Genomic DNA, 18472 nt, shown 5'->3' with positions numbered 1-18472 from the left:
TGAAATTTACGTTGATTTCACATGCTTTTCTCTATTTGAACGACTTTGATGTGTAAGCTATGCTCTGCAGAGGGCAGCGACTCTCAAACAAACTGCGCTTTGCTTACACCTTCGATATTGCAGCAATTCAAATGTATAATAGGGACACGGGGAACCTAATTGTGAAAGTTCTAGGGAGAGGGCTCAACATTCCACTATGTGCTTGTGTGTTTACTACTTCGATTTTATTTCACTGTTCATGGACACTTGTATGCTTAGAATACATTTCGGTATCCACAGACACTGAATTACTATTAGAGACGGGCTCTACTAGTAGGCATAGTAGGTTGTGCAACTGTCGGGGCATGTTTACGCCTCCGCAGAGCGCTTGTACACACCCCCTGCACTTGCACACATTTCCTGTGCACGTCAAGGGTGCGGTGGTGCGCCCTCATACATATTCATATGGCGCTGCTGCACCATCTGTAGTGAGGATGCTCAGCGCAAGGCTAAAGCCTTCCTTGCGCCGAGCTTCTTGAATCCCGGGGGAATGTGTTTGCATTTGCAGATTATTATTGGCAAACAGCTGGTGTCGCCATGGGCACCAGCTGTGCCAACTCTTATGCAAATTTAGTGATGTTAGAGTGGGAGCAACAGAACACATATGCATACATACATACATATGCAACTGTAACACCCACAGAAATACCTTACTAAAAGGGTACAAGGCCTAAACAACATGGACCAACTCAAAGCCCTTTAACTATACTCAGTATCCTACAGACTTCTAAAGGGTGACTTGTGTCTGGCATACAATGCATCCTCCAACCTAATAGCGATGGATTCAGCAAGTCAAATGACATCATAAATATTTGGTCTAAGGATCTAAACCTCTTCTACATTTCAACAGAATGGTTTGAGGAATGTGTATACTTCACAGAGGATACCGCTGAACTGGAACACACTCCCTGTGCAAGTAAAAGATAGCTCCTTCCTGTCCATATTCAAGCATAACTTGGATCTATGGATGAGAAACATAAAATTTACCCCAGGACTGCCCCCTGTGCTACTAATTGGACAGAGGTGGCTCCTAAGTGCTTTATCCCATACATGGGTCCCTTCAAAGTATCTAAGGTATTATTCCAGTTATTCTCATTAGGGGTGATATACAAACATCGATCACGGAATAGGTGAGGACAATCTAACACCAAATGGAATAGAGGTTAAATAAAGCACCAAAAGATAAACTAGGTAGGTTCAACATGGCAAACAAGGACAGCTAGTCTACTACTAACCTATGGACCTATAATAAAAAAGAAGAAATATAAAAAGTTTTTTGGGGAAAAAAGAATAACAGTGCAAAAAGTATTTACTAAAATACACCTAAATCAATAAAAAAAAAACTTGGCTAAGAGATTAAGACAGCAGGAGACAGAGAAGAGTACACCAGATTTATACAGAGGGGAAAAAAGAAGATGGGACAAAATCTATGAGATTTTAAGTGGATTAAAAGATTTCTATCAGCAGTTATACAATGAGGAAGGGGAACAGCTGGAGGAATAAAGAGGTGGAATCTTGAAACTAGTATTAATTAGTCTTGCAGAGTGTTATGGTCTGATTGAACAAATTACAGAGAATGAGGTGACAGAGGTATGGAATAAAAAAAGGGGGAATTTGCAGGATTAGACAGTCTTCCATTAGAATTTTGGGTAGCCTGTAAGTGGAAGGTGATAAAAAGGTGGGTTAAGGTGTTCAACAATCCTATGGAAAGACAATCAGTACCCAATTCTTGAAAACAGGCCATGATTGCAGTGATCCATAAGGAGGGGAAAATTTCCAGTCCTTGTAAAGGCCAATATTTCTTTGTATCTGCATAAAGCATTTATAGTCATGATTCAAGTCAGCCAGATTGAGGAGGATATTGCCAAAAAATCATTCAGATAGATCAAACAAGATTTACGGCAACTTGAAGGATAGCAGACAACTTGATGTGTATTTTGCTTCTAATACAGGAGCCACAGAAGGAGGGGACAGCCTTGACACTTATCATTAGATGTTGTGAAGACATTTGACAAGGTAGATGGACCTATGTATTTGGACTGCTAAAGCTGTGGTGTCTGACCGAGGGTTGGGTGAATAGGATACAGAATATTTATAAAGCAACAAAAGTTAAGGTAAGAGCTAAGAGCTGGACTGTCAGAAGAAATTATCATACAGAGGGAAACGAGACCGGACTGACTTCTCTCACCCTTGCTATTTGCAATGCATCTGGAACCACTAAGAGTTAATTAGGGTTGCAGAGATGTAAGGGTATAGAAGGGGAATACATGAAAAAAGTTAACACTGTACACTGATGATGTGCCCCTCACAATAACTGGGAAGAGTATGGGAGATAGTACAGGAATTTGGGAGTATTTCAGGATATAAAGCTAAACATCATGAAAAGTGAGTCAGGAGGAGGAAGGAAGGAATTTGGGAGTATTCCAGGATATAAAGCTAATCAAGAGAAGACAAACATCATGAAAAGTGAGGAAGGAGGAAAAACAAGAAAAATGTAGGAGGAAAGAAGGGCTGAAATATTTGAGAATTGGGCTGCAAAGGCTTTAAGGTACAGGAAGGATTACAGCAAATATTTTGAGAACAGACCAAAAATATAATGCAAATTGGAAAGGTATGATCTGTTCAAATGAAAAGTTACATTTAGATAATGAGAATTTTTATTGCTTATTTATTAGAAGCCTCCAAAAGTTGGTTAAATCCTGCAATGGACAACAGAGGTTCAAAAGCTGCTCAGAAGAATATTGAAAATGGAAAAACATGAATTGGAAGGGAGAAATTAACAGGGGAGTCACAGAGAAAAAGAATGGAAGCAGTTACATGGAGGTGGACAAGACAACAAATTGGTCACCAATTCTAGCTGGAGGTAAAAAAAACAAAAAGATTGGGAAGAGATTAAAGTTGAATATGATCTAGATGTGACTAGAGTAATATTATCAAGGTGAGAACAAGCTCTGACAACTAAGATAGTTCTAACAGTAGACAATAGAGATGGGGCAAATCTAGTTAGGCCCTGATAAGATTAGCAAAAGACTGGTTGATAGGTAATAATAATAAAAAAGGGACAGAAAACAAAAATAAAGAATGGGAAAAAAAAGTGTTGAGTAGAAATAGATTGGAATAAATGTTGAAGATTCTTGAGTGTGCGGCTAAGGGCAAGAAAATTCAGAATCTTTGCATGGAAATGATTGCATGAGTATTTCTACACCTAGTGAGACTGGTTAGAAAGTTTTAGGAAACTTGGGAAGTATGCTGGAGATGCAGGGGAAAAAAGCAGGACCTGGAGACATAAATTCTGGGAATGTGAAAAACGTCATACAGGGAAGAGATGCTCAATTTGATGGCAGTATGACCAGAAGTGAAGGAGTTAATGGAGAAATTGTTTATGTTAGGCTTTGAGAATGTGATACTAGAGAAGTAAAAAAAATAAATAGGAAATAGGAAAAATGATGACTGCAAGTAAACAGGTAGTCAGCAAAAAAATTGAACCGGGAACAGCCAACAAAGAGTGAGGACGTTGAGAGAATAATAAAGCACTGGGAAACTAAGGAACAATAACAATCAATTGCCCTTAGTAGGAAAGGAGGAGTTTAAATTTGGAATAATGAAGAATAGGTTGGCCAAGAATGCAGGGAGAAGAGAAAGCGGGAAGGGGAAGGAATGTGGAAGGAATATAAGTGGTAGACTGTAAATAGTTAATTGTGATGGGGAATAAGGGTGGGAAATAATATAGCAATAATACACGCCTGGGTGTGGGTAATGCTGGATTTACCCACAGCTGGTGTGATTCGGTCACGAAGGCGAAGCCCGAGTGGCCAAACAAAACCAACAGTGGATAAATCCAGCATTACCCACACCCAGAAGTGGGTTATTGTTATTATATAATGACATTTAAGAAAAAAATACTTACTTTTCTTAAATAATGGCATTGTATAATGCCTCCTTGCTGCCCTTCCCGCAGCTGTCTGGTATTCTGCGGCAGTTCTGACGTACTGCACATGCATATGCTTACGCAGTACATCAGAGCTGTGGGTGGAAACAACGGAGAAAGCAAGATCTCTGTTGCTTTTTACAAACTGTCCTCGCTATGTTAAAGTAGTTTAACATAGCGAGACAGCTTTACAAAAAGCAACAGATAATCTCAGTTGCTTTTTTTTAAAGCTGTCTCGCTATGTTAAACCCATTTAACATAGCGAAACAGCTTTAAAAAAAATCAATGGAAGATCTCCATTACTTTTTTTAAAGCTGTCTAGCTGTCTCACTATGTTAAACTCCTTTAACATAGCGAGACAGTGTCTAAACAGCAACGGAGATCTTGCGTTCTCCATTGCTGTAAAAAAAAAAAAAAAAAAAAAAAAAAAAGACATATTAATGGAAAAAGTCCGGGTGACCGGACCTTTTTCCATTAGTATAAGTCTGATTTACAATGTGCACGCTGACCAATCAGCATGCACATTTTGGAATATTAATGGGGGGGTCGTTGTATAATATACATGTGTAAATAGTTACAGTGATTAATTGTTTAAGAAATGTTTGCTTTAGTTAAATATGGCTGACTAGTACTAAATGACAGTATAAAAAAAGAGGGAAGAAAAATTAGGTCCAGGACATGAAGGTGGTATTTACTGGTTTTGAAATTGCTATATGTTTATTTGGAAATATATTTTCTTATAAACATGGGGATCATGAGTAGCAAGAGACTGTACTGTATCGTGCTGGTGGAGTGGTTGTTACCTTTCGCTCCCTCAGTCCTTTCTTCTCTAAAGACAGTGAATAATGTGGGAAGAATTATAATGATAGCAAACTGTTGTGACACCATTCTTGGGCCATGCCTTCTTGTAAAGATAAGGGGATAAAATCTGACAGAGTTCTAGCAAAAGGATGGCCACTGGTGAGTGAAGACTGCACCATCTGTTTAGACTGTGATGAAGGTATGGTCATACTTTATTGTGGCATTAAATAAATGTGTTATTTAAAAAACAAAAGTATTTGGCTGAGTTTCCCAGTTTCCTCCACTGGTAAACCTCAATACTCTCTCCAAGAAAAAAAAAACACAATTAAATCCCTGCAAACCTGTGCATGTCTACTTGGTGTACTGGTTTGATCTTTCTTTTTATGGCACACACAATGCTTACAGATTGTTTTTCTTAATGAACAATGTTGTTCCTTTGTAGAACGAGGTGTGTAAACAACACCTCTAGTATTGCAGTCATAGTTTCCTCTGACTGCAATACTCACTGGGCAATTGTCTATCGTAGTGCTGTTTGAATCAAAAAGAAATCGGTACTGGCGACATGCCCCATATTTCCTCAGGTTCCTATTTAATGATAAAATAGTAGTAGTAGTAGTATTCCCCAATTTCAACAAAGTATGGGTTCTAGCCTTTTAAAAACAAAAGAGTGGGGGTGTCTTCCAGTTTCTCCATAAGGTCTGCAGATCCAAAAATTAATTTCCAATTCTTTTCAAATCTCTCTCTCTAATATTAGCGCTCGTATTGTTGTGGGGAATAATCTTGGTCTTAGAGAAGGCCTTTTAATTGTTCTTGCCTCCCCCACTAAAAGAACCAGTGTATTTCAGAATGGGCTGAAACCTCAATGATGGTTCGTACTCCCTTCATTTCCTATACTGTCAGTATCAGATGGACAAACCCTCCTATTAAACATATTTTTCATTAAGTAGTTAAACAGTAAAAATGTCATCATTTGATACCAACATAGAGGGCCGAACCATGTGAGCCTTTTCTAGGTTCCTTTTCTGCCACTTGGTGTGACAACCACTCTAGTGCAAGTAACAATTTGAGAAAGCTTTCTTTCCTAGGATGTTTGATTCATAGCATCTACTGGTAGTATCCCTGAAAATGAAAACATCCAGAAACAGATTGCTGCTATTGCCCCCTTTCCGGAAAAAAAAAAAAAAAAAAAGACTAGTATAGACAAACAGTCACCCAGTACCATGACACAATGTTTACAAATACTAGGGCATAAGTGGCCCCCACTGCAACACCCAGAATTTGTCTATAATATTCACCTTCAAAACAAAGTTATTTTTCAGAACCATTTCCATACAAAATATAATAATACTAATACCATTCTGAGTTGAGCTAGAATCTGTTAAAGTCTCTAGAAACCATTCCAGCTGGAGGGGATGAGTGAAAGCAATCTTTATCAATGGCAACAAAATGAACTTCAAGAAATTCATAGGTAGCCATGACACTCAGAAATGCCACATATCTCTAAGAATGTGTGGTCTGCCCTGAAAGCAATGTTTCAACTTGCAATTCACAAATTTTGCCTGAAGCTCAGTTTTAAGAGCCCTTGCTGCCTCAACAGGGTGTAAGGAAGGGTTTGCAGTATCTCTGAGGATCTCTGGTATTACAAAGATTGAAGGAATAATTTTTTTCACCCTAAAAATGTTCCTCAAAGTTGGTGGCAAGTCTAAGTCGGAAATAAAATCATCAAGCTAAACGTCCTTTCTTGCATAGACAATGATAATTTCATTCTTATAGATGAAGTTATAAAAATCTCTCTCATTAAGTACCACAATATTTTGTTAGAATAGTCAAAACAGCACAAAAGTACACCAACCCTTCCTTTATTAGGTTTCATCACCCTCATTATTCTATCATTCCATAATTCAAAGAGAAGATTGATTTCCTCTCTTAACAGGTTACAGTACTGTGTAGTCTTTTTGTTAGCACACATTTGTTGAAGATCATTTTCACAGTCTGGCAAATAAAACTGTAACAGGGACCAAAGGGAGATCCTGCTCTCCAGCATAAATGATTCCCCCCTTAAAAATCCCCAAATTTAGTTTTCTACTAAACAAGTTTAGTTTGTCAAGCTATCAACCAGGTTCACCTTGGCTGATGGATGGCCCAAACATAAAAGCCTTTTGAAATAATGAACCACAGGCTGAAGAATGATTTAAAATGACTGAAATTAAAAACTGTGAAACCATTAAAAGTCTAACACAAGTCAGCATTCATCTTTTCTAATCTGTCCTTCTCCCATGATTCTCTTTCCTGTGGCTATTCTTTTGGTGTGGAGATGATAAGGTTGTTACAGTTGCACAATCTCCCTGTTCTCTCCCCATTTCCATCAATCTTTGTGTGACTTTCTTGGGAAAGGCATACACGCAAAAAATACCAAACACAAAAATGTCTCATTCACATAGTCCAAGCCTGAGTTGTTGCTTACATTTGGAGAGTTTTTCTTATGTTTGGAGGGAGGGAAGGAGGTAGGTTTCCTTATTGTTATAATCTTTTTTCATTATGGATCAATTTTTGGCTTTTACTTGTCCGTACTGTGTCACAGTAACTTTCAACTTGTGAAAAGAGTTTGGTTTACTCATGTTCATAAGAAGTGAAGAGAATGTCTGTCTCAATACCCTTTTGTAGACTTGTTCTCATCCTGCAATTTTTTAATTCCCTTTCTTTAGTCTTCATAAGGATGTTTATATATTCACAACCCACAAGGTTGAATAATTGAAGTAGTTCGTGATGTAAAATAGAACCACTCATAAGTCAGTTTGGAAATTTACACAAACAGAATCCTTTAGGCACCCTTGTACTTTTAATACAAATCAGCAAACAACAAATTATCCACATTCAAAACAAGATATTTTTTTACTAATTCTTCAAATGCAAAGATGCGTCTTTAAGCAATTATTGTTAACTTGTTTGTAACCAGACTTTGCTGGTTTTAACTTAAATGACTGTCTGAACCAGTCAGACGGTTCCATTCTTCTTTTAGACTGGTTCACATTGTGGTCTTAGTTCCATCATCTCAAAACTCTTACATCCTGGTGGAGCAACCACAACTTCAGCATAACAGAGAATGAACATGACTGAGGATAATCCCTTTGCAAACAGCTGGTTATACCAGCAGAAGTGGGCAGCTGTTCCTTGTGTAGGTACAATATTTTGTTTAAGGTGTTCATTTTTTTTCTCTAACTTGAGTAAAAACCTTGAGAGAGTAAGTTTGTTGGTTAACAGCTCCGGATTCGATCCCCGATTGCTTCCACTGCCAGCAATACCAGCAAAAACAAGATCCCAGGAAGACTCAGAAGTGCGTGCAAACTTATAAAAGAAAATCAATTTGATGGGAAAAAACAGTGAATACAAGCAAGGAATACTGACCTAGATATGCAGCCACAGTTGAAGTGTTAGTTAAATGCTTTCTTTCACACATTGTAAAATAGAACTTCACTGAACTTGCAACTTATTTCCTCTCATGTTATGCAAAAACTTCCTGCCATGTGAGCATGGCAGCAATACATATTAAAATGCTAGCTTGCAAAACAAAATAGCTCAACAATAAATACCCTGGAGAACAAATAAGCATAGGTGTATACAAAAAAATATATATTACACATTATATATATATATATATATATATATATATATAGGTGCATATAAATAGATACACACACACACACACACACTTGACAACTACATAAATTCATAAACAAATAGCAAAACAAGAAGTTATGTACTCACCATAACGTTCGATGCATGTAGCCCATCTCACCTCACATTCTTACCCGGGGGTTCGGAGCTGAATGTCGGCTCCGACTCGGCCATACTTTAGTTTGAAGTCTTTCAACTGGCTGGGCCAAGATGGTATCCCATGCTGCACTGCTCTCTATCCCCAGATCTAGTTTGCTGCAAGCACCAGCACTCACTCTCCATGCATAACAACACCTAAGGAAGGAAGAACAAACCAAGAATGAAGGGAACTCTGAAACCAGGCTTAACCTCCAGATCCTCCAGGATGGGGGGAGGTGGGGGGGCAAGTAAGAATGTGAGGAGAGATGGACTACCTACATCGAACGTTATGGCGAGTACATAACTTCTTGATGTTATGTAGTCCAATCTCGCCTACATTCTTATCCGTGGGACAGTGTCCCCAGCACCTAAATCCTGAGAGGCTCAGTGGAAAATACTCTGCAGCACTGTGGAACCAAAGGAAGACCTGCCTCTAGATACCACATCTAACTTGTAATGAGTAACAAAGGTGTGAGGAGATGCCCAAGTAGCCACAGCACAAATATCATCCATAGACAATCTGGCCTGAAAAGATGTAGATGTAGATACAGACCGGGTAGAGGGAGCCTTCACTCGGAACAGTAAATCTCTTTCCCCTGAAGTATAAATGAAAGAAATACTACTGGAAATCCACCTGGACAACGTGACTTTGGAAACAGGAGACCCAATTCTGTTTTCCGAAAATGAAACAAACTGATCAGATTTTCTGAGGTCCTTCGTTCTATGCAAATAAAATCGTAATTGTCTGTGCACATTCAACTGATGAAATTTGAATTCTGCCTTGTTCAAGAACTGAGGAAAAAACACTGGTATTTCAATGGATTGGTTAAGGTTACTAACTGACGCTACTTTGGGAAGAAAGGAAGGATTCGGTCTGAGAGAAACCCTGTCCTTATGAAAAATCAAATAAGGTGGTTGAACTGATAAAGCTCGAAGCTCCGAAACACGTATGGCTGATGTGATGGCTACCAAAAAGCCTTACAGAGTCTATGTGCCATTAGACTAGGTTAGTCTGTGACGTGAAAGGTAGAAATCGCCAACTGGACTTTAATGGTTGCGGCAGCTGATCCCTGGTTGAAAAGCACAGAAAGGAATTCCAATACTGATGAGATTGGAGCTGTGGAGCTGTGTAAGGGTCAATCTGTTTGGCATGTGTCCAGATGGAAAATCTCTTCCATTTGCTGTAATAAATCTTCCTAGTCGAAGGCTTATGAAAGAAAGCTAGAATATGAACCACCTCCGGTGAAAAATGGTGAAGCCTAACTAATGACGGAAGTGGAGTAGCCAAGCTGTCAACCGGAGGGTCCGAAGAGAGGGATGGAGCTGCATGACATGTGAGTCAGTAAGTCTGGTTGTGGGTCCAGATTCCAAGGAGCGTCCATGAGAAAGGGGAACCAAATTTGACAAGGCCAGTGTGGAGCAATCAGAATCATTTTGCTTCCCAAGGATTGCGCTTTCTGAATAACCTTTGACAGCAAAGGAACCGGAAGGAAGGCATATAGTAGACTGGAGGGCCAATTGTGGACTACAGCATCCCTGGGTGACTCCCCCTGAGGGAGGATAAGGGTGAAGTAGCTGCTGCATTTGGCATTGAGAGGGCTGGCAATAAGGTCGCAGCAAGGCTGACCCCACCTGCAGAAAATCTGCTCCGCAACATGACAGTTCAGGGACCACTTGTGAGGCATCAGAATAGCTCTGCTTAGCCTGTCTGCAATCACATTGGACTTCCCCGGAATGTGCATTGCTACCAGAAAATGTTGGGAAAACAATGCCCACTGCCACACTCACATGGCCTCTCTGCAAATGGGGTGCAACTTGGTTCCTCCCTGTTTGTTCAGATACCATACCACCGACATATTGTCAGAGTGGACTGCAACAGTCCCGAGAGGAAGAAAGCTCTGAAGTGCTTGCAACGCTAGTAGCACTGCTCTCATCTCCAGGACATTGATATGCAGATGCATCTCATGCTCCTGCCATGTGCCTTGGACTGTCCTGCCTAGATAATGCCCCCCCACCCCATCTGGGAGGCATCCGTGGTCACCGTGGCAACCGGAGGCGAAGGAATGAAGGGCTTTCCCGCATTGAGGGTGTCTGTGTGAAGCCACCAACTGAGATCCAGTTTGCACCTGTCTGAGTAGAATAGGGTGAGAAAGTGGAAGACTTTGGAGACCACTGGACGAGTAGCCACTGAAGGAGCCTCATATGTAACCTTGCCAGGGGGACTAACAATCTTAGCAGCCATCGTCCCCAATAATTGGAGGACCAATCTTGCCTTCACTCTTCTTAGAGGGAGCAAGGCGTAAATCTGTTGTTGTAAGACTCTGATTCTTTCCTGTGGTAGAAACGCCCGCATAAGGACAGTGTCTAATTCGGCGCCTATAAAGGTGACACAATGCGAGGGCAACAAGGCAGATTTTTCCCAGTTCAAGGTGATGCCCAGCTGTTGACATAGGTTGGTGATAGCGTCTCTGATCTGAAGTAGCAGATGCCTGGTGGTGGCAGTAAGGAGCCAATCATCCAGGTATGGAAACACTTGGAATCCCTGACGTCTCAAGTGAGCAGTCACCACTGCCATGCATTTGGTAAACACCAAGGGGGCTGTGGTGAGACCAAAGGGCAGGGCTCGAAACTGAAAGTGACTGGCTCCCAGCCCAAAGCGTAGGTGACTTCTGGATGCCCTGTCCATCTTTATGTGGTAGTAAGCATCCTTGAGGTCGATGGAGCACATCCACACTTCTTTTCCCAACAATGGAAGAATAGATTGCAACGTGACCATTCAGAACTTGGACTTTTGCACATGGGTGTTCAATCGGCTGAGATCCAAAATGGGTCTCAGGTCCCCCGTCCTTTTCAGCACTAAAAAGAATCTGGAGTAAGTCCCTAATCCGATCTAGTCTGAGGGGACATGTTGGATGGCTCCTTTTTCTAGCAGCTTTGAAACCTCTGAAGCTACGGAATCCCTTTGACTGGGTGGAACATCCGGGATTTTCTTGATTGGAGGGGTAATTGACGAGAAGGGAATGACATATCCTCCGGAAATTATTCATAGAACCCATTGGTCCTGGGTGATACCTTGCCAGGCCTCTGGGTATAGTGAGATTCGACCACCGACTGGCTCCGGAAACGCACAGTCGGGCCTCCCATTACTAGCGGCGGAAGGGAGAACCACGAAAGGAATCGCGGTCTCCTGAGTTACGAGGGCCTCCTCTGCCCCTAGGGTGGCAACTACCTGAATAACCCCCCCTCCCCTGCCTCTGGGGGGGGGGCTCACCCTGTGCATCAGGAAAAAACCTCTGATTTCTTGAGCCACATCTTTCCACCCCTCTGGGCCTTGGGATAAGGCCTAGAGGGAAGGGAAAAACACACTCCTACGGCAGACAGAGTTTTTCCCTCTTGCTCACACCTAGTGAGAGTGTCTTTCACCTTGGTTCTGAACAAAGAGGAACCATCAAACGGGGCGTCGGTGAATGTAGACTTGAAGGCCTCCGCGAAATTACAAAGGCGCATCCAGGCATGTCTTCCTAAGAGTGACTCCTGAACTTGCTGCCCTACTTGCTCCCTCGGCTGCATAAGTGATCAGCCTCATGGAGGAGTTCACAATAGAATTGAGGGTAGACATCTGAGCGTTGACCTTCTGAGCCACCGCCTCAGAAACGTTACCCATTAGAGTATCTCCAAGCTCCTTTAGATCTCCCTGGAGCCGTGTAAAGTGTGATAAGTAATTCAGTGACCACAAAGTAAAGGCCACTGAAGACAAAGTATGCTTCCCGTACTGGTCCATAGTCCTAGACTCCTTGTTAGGGGGATGGACGGTAGAAGACGTCTCAGCCAATTCCTTCTTTGTGGCCGCTGCCACCACCATGGCATCCACAGGGACTCCCTTGAATAGAAATTCCTTATCAGGAGGGGCAGACAAAAATTTATTGGGTCTCCTGGGGACTGGTTCCACAGAGTCAGGGGTTTCCCACACCCTTCGACAAACCAGATCCAGAAGCTCGAAGGGTGGAGACACCCAGGAGGCAGAGGGCTGAGCACCAAAGGCCTTCAGGAACACTGACTCCTCTTCGGGGGGGCTTTGGATGGCCAGTCACCTCTTTGCTTCAAATCTCTAGGATGTCAGAGAAAGAAACATCCTCAGAGGATGACTTAGGGGACCCCTCTGATTCCTCAAGGTCGGTTTCTGACGTGAGAGACTCATCTTGGGAATCTATGTGCTTCCTCTTGCACGTTCTCTTTCTGGGTGGATCCTCAGGCAAAAACGCTGAGGGGCCCTCAGAAATATGGGGACCACTCGTGGGGGTACCCTGAGGCCTTGGGGCTCCGCTGTCAAGAGATAGAGGGCGATCATAGAACTGCACCAGTGCTGTAGGGGACAGAGTGACCGAACCATATGATGCCGCTGACGACCTGGCCAGCACGCTCCGCATGGCCTCGAAAGCTGGTCCTCCCGGGTCCGAAGATCGACCAGCCTCCGAAGCCGAGACAGGAGTCAGGCTTCTCCGCGCTGAAGCACTGAGAGGGAGACTAGGAGCCAAGAAATGTCCAGAAGCCTCTCCCTCGGGTCTGACCGAGGAATCCTGAGTCCTGAACCCCGTGGACAGCACTGACTGGGTCGGAGCTGACGTCGGAACCGATAATCCAGTTGGGGCTGTCGAAACCGACCTAGGGACAACACAAGGAGCCGAGCACTCCGGCTCCAAAAGCTGAGATGCGCTCGGAGGAAGTATCGATGTAGGTAGAGGGACCGGCTCCGGAGCCGACTGGGTCGGAGCCGAAAACAATTTTGCCAGTACTGGTGATTAAGAAGTCTCTGCACCACTCTATCGACGTCCACATCCGATAAGATCCTGGAGGATTTGGAGGATAGGAAAGGAGATCGAGACGACCTCTCTGAAGGAGACCTGCGAGGAGGAAATACCGGCCTAATGCTAGGCGATCAGCTCCGAACAGGCTCCAAGAAAATCAGAGCCGAAGCAGGTTCCATAGACACTGACACTTCCTGCGGCCCCGAGAACAATGGAGCTGAGGATGTCGCTGAAGATTTAGCTGTTTTCTCCGGCGGCTCCGATGATACTGATGGAGCCGGGGATCACTTTTTAGCCTTGGAAGATTTAGCTTTTGATGGAGAAGACAAAGCTGGAAGCACTCTCCAAACCCTCCTTGGAGGGTTTCAGAAGTCCCTTCAAAATCAATTTGTTCTTCCTTTCCTGAAGAACACGCGGGCTAAAAGCATGACAAAAACTACACAATTCCTTGAGGTGAATCGCTCCCAGACAGTACACACAGAGTGTCCATCAGTGATAGACATCTTATAACTACACTTGGTGCACTTCTTAAAGCCCGAGGGCTTATGCTCCTTAGTATCTTTAGACATAGTTGACATAGTTACCACAAACACCGAGTAACTAACTCAACAACTAGATCAACGGCCAATCAGCCACAAGTGCGGGAACAGAACAAACAAACAGTACACCACAAAGACCTCTAACTAAAACGGTCCTAGACACAAGTACAAGGGGGAGGACTTATTCCTCTAATTTAAACAGTTTTAGGCCAAGGGAAAAAAGTTAGCACACAAGGTAAGCAAGGGAACAGACTAGGTCCTCTAACTGAAACGGGCCTAGCCGGTTGGAAACAGTTAGTGGTATACCACAAGAACACGCTAAAGAAAAAAAAAAAAACTTTTCCACAACACAGTTCAAGATACACACACAAATAGCTATGAAAATAGCTTTTTTTGCAAAAAACTTCTCTGCTATAAATAAGAAAGGGTACTTAGCCACAGCCAAGAGCGAGACCACGTCCGAGCTACACGAGTGGCAAACGAGATCTGGGGATAGAGAGCAGTGCAGCATGGGATACCATCTAGGCCCAGCCAATTGAAAAAGACTTCGAGCTAAAGTATGGCAGAGTCAGGGCCGACATTCGGCTCCGATCCCACGGGTAAGAATGTAGGAGAGATTGGACTACATAACACCAACTGTTTTTATAACACAAGGACATCCCAATAAAAGTTATTACAATAAGGTATGAACTGCTCATGGTCTTGCTGCACATACTATTGAGGCACTACTAAGAGAAATTTGAGTTATACTGGAAAATTATGAATACCACCCACTCTCCTGTTTTAAATGAAAACATTTCCATTTTTCCATTGAACGATATGGAGATTGTGTATCAGAAAAGCAAACTTTCTTTATCTTAGGGTTCCCTCCATGAATTTCCCTGTCACCGATGTTAAGCTAGCATACCATTAGTTTCCTGAATTTATCCCCCCCCCCCAAAGCCCTTCTGTACAACAGTCTCACACTTCATGTTTTTCAGTCTTTAGGCATTTCTTCAACAGCCAACAGTCTAGGACATGCCAGCATACTGGTCAAAGATTTGAGGATCCTGGTTGGTAGACACACTGATTCCTGTACTTTTCCTTAGGGAAGCCAAAATCTACTATCTCTATCTTGCATCTTCACAACTGGCTTTATTCTGCCCTCCTTCCCACAATGGCAACCTCTCTTGCATTCCTTAAGTAAAGACTGAAGTAAAGTATTTGTTCAATACCTTTGTTTTTTCACAATCTTCTGTGATCTTCTTCCTACTGTTCTTCAGACGCTGCATGACTGTCCCCTTTTCCCTCTCGTTCTTCAGTATTGTATACCTAAAGAAGTCACGGTTTTCTTTTAGGAATCTTTCTGTCAACTCCCTTTTATATCAGGCCTTTGCTGCCCTTCTGCTTGCCTCTGGATAATGTACTTCCTCCAGTTCCTCACTCCTATTGCCCTTTTGAAAGCTCTGTCTGTTATCATAATTTTTGGCCTCACTTTTCTGTTAAGTCACACTGACCTTCTCTCTTTTCTCTACTTCCTCAAACCCTATCTAAACAGCGTCTTGACCAATTGCCACAGATTGTTCTGAACTCCTAGCTGGTATTGTATTTTCTCACCATTATCAGTAAAATGCACTCCCCCAAAATCATACTATTGTCTCTATTTTGTTTAATGGCACCTTCACCTCAACACCCATAAGCCCTTCTCCCCTTACTAGACAGTGTCAGACTTCTGCTAGCTTTGCTACAGTCCTGCACCAGGTGATTGAACCTCTAACAGCCAATGATCTCAGTCAGTGCCCACTCCCTCTCTGTACTACTGCTCAGTATCTGCTTCTGGTCAATTCAGATCCCAATGACTACATCCTCTGTCCATCTGCCACACTCCTCTTACCCCACTCCTTTATTCTATAGGCTGTCATTCTTCTCCCTTGATGCCTCTGAGATGGCTTATCCATGTGTCTGCCCCTAAAGCTTAATATCTTGGAAATAATTTGCTTGCTGATGTTATAGCAAAACAAATAAATGCTTGAAACCAGTGTGCTTTGCTTTTTTCTGGGGGGGGGGGGGGGGGTCCTTTCCCCAGAGTGCATTCATGGAGTTGGTACATATAACTTTGGGGGTGTTGAAAGGCTTGTGTCCTATGAAATATTCTTGTTTCAAGCTGTCCCATTACTTCATGAGTAATAGCTATCTTTTCATGGTTTGGAATTTATGATATGCAGTATACGTGACTGATATCTATTTCATAGAAGCATTAGGCATTGCTATACCGCATCAGCTTGCCAGCTTTTACTGTCTTCCTTTCCCTTAAAATGACGGATGCTTACCTTAGGCTCAAATCCTGCGTTGCTGCCTAGCCTTTGTTATTGTGGCACCCCCTACTTCCTAAACTTTAAATTTTATGCTCATCAGTGGGTAACGACTCCATCAACATACTCTAATTCCTGAGCAATCTAAACCCAAATACAGCTCTGCGTCACTTCTCTTATTACTGACTCATGTTTGAGATTCCAGCAATGTCCACTCTCTCCTCCTGCATCACTCCCTGCAACTCCCCAAGTTCCACCCAGACTACTAGCACTGTCCGGTAATATTATCCACCTATGTTCCAAGCAAACATTGCGTGTTCCACTGATATTTTTCTGCGTTTGTCTTTTTTTTTTTTCTTTCGACTACTCTAGTACCCACAACCTCTGACATCTACCCTTCTCTTTTAGCTTAAAAGTACAAATGCCAAGATATACTTTTCCAGCCCAGCTCAGGCAGGACTCTCTCTTCTGACATAAGGAGGAGCCTATTCCTGGCATAGAACTGGCCACTGGCATGACTATGCGATCCTTCCACCACTACTACCCCCTCTCTGCAAGATGGCGTCAGAGGTCTTCCAGTAGATACACTGTTGCTTTTCATTTCTTTTTTAAGTTAATTCATGCTATGATTTTTCTTCGGTGTTACCTCAAGCTACAAAATGTGTTGACTTTCTCTTTGGTAATACATTGAGAGAGTGAGCAGTTTTACAGTAGATCTATGTTCATCTAACACTGATGCTATTTGAATGGTGTCATTTCATCATCTTCTATACAGTTGTACAGGGCTGCTGCTGCTATCAAGATTTCATGTATGGAAGAGAAACACTGCAGCAATTAAGGTTCTCAATTTCAGGACTACAGTTACATGACTGCTAAATTTAAGCTTGGCTGCCATATTTCACTTTCACTGAAGCTGGACTTTTACCGTCGTCTTTACAGGAGGACAAAAATGTCTAAAGTTGCTCTTGGTAAGTCAGCTTGTTTAAATTTCATTACACTTCTTCCAAAGATACCGAGTTTTGAACTGTGACAACTTCTGCCATCATTTCTAATAAAAGACAAGTGAGTGACAATTCTGCATTTGTCTATTTGTTGACAGGTAGCAGCTTCAGAGGATTTTTTTTTCTTAGAATTTTTTACATCTTGAGAACTAGATGTGACAACTTCGTGAAGATTGTGTTCAGGAAAATGAGACTTAATTTCAATTTGGTTTTCACAATATAAATGGTTTTAGCTAAGTACTGATTCACTTTGGTACATCAAGGATTAATTGTCCAGTTTTTTACAATTTACAGCCTATACTTTTCTGCTGTATTCGGTTATTGGTTGCTTGTAATGCTTAGGAATTAAGCACTTAAACTTGAATTTCTGCCATGTCTACTACCACAGTAAATTACTGCGTTTCTTAATCCTCTTCTTCATTATCTGCTTACCAAACAATTGCCGGAATGTGGCAGCCAACCCCCATTCCTAATATCTCTTTGTTACCACCCTGGCCTTGCTTGCTGCCACCCAAAAACTGTAGGTTATTGGTGTCTTTATGCCCCCAAAATGCATCCACTCCTCATCCTTGATGATGACTTTTTGTCATGTCCGCCTAAATCTTCTTCAGTCTGAGACCAAATATCAGCTTCACTGTAATCTGATCTCCCCTTTGTCTGTTGAAAACACGTAAACCTCTTGCCTGACTAGTCTTGTTGTTGTGTCTTTTGGCTTTTCCCGGTTAGGGGTCGCCACAGCGGAACTCCGGTCCGCTAATGATTGGTAGTGGATTTTTACGTGCCGAGTTACCAGCCCTGACGCACAACCTTCAACGAAGGTACGCCCATTCACGCATGTCTCCACGCAGAAGACGCTCTAGCTGAGAATCGAACCGGACAGCATCTTACTGTGAGGCGACAACACTACCACAGCACCACATCCCCAACACCGAGTCATGAATCTGCGTAGCACCAAAGGACATTCTCACTATGACCAAAGGAGTACATCTTATTAGATAATCTGTGCAAACTCCTCTGAAGAGTTACTTTTTACCCCTAAATTATTATTTGGGATAGTAGCAAACTTCCAGGATATAAAACTCCTCTGCTGAGCTTCTAAAATAGCTCTCACAATTCAGCTCTCCTCTTTCTAGGAAACTTCTGGTGTACATTCTAAAATCTACAATAAAAACTGCTTGAGGTGCCTCTGGAATAAAACAGGACTACTGACCTACCAGAAACAGAAAATCAGATGCCACTAGAAAAGTACTTCATT

Source organism: Protopterus annectens, chromosome 1.part0 (genome assembly GCF_019279795.1).
Source record: "Protopterus annectens isolate FY-2018-M chromosome 1.part0, PAN1.0, whole genome shotgun sequence".
In the NCBI taxonomy this organism is placed as follows: domain Eukaryota; kingdom Metazoa; phylum Chordata; order Ceratodontiformes; family Protopteridae; genus Protopterus; species Protopterus annectens.
The sequence above is the reverse complement of the archived record's forward strand: the minus strand, read 5'-3'. Positions refer to the sequence as shown.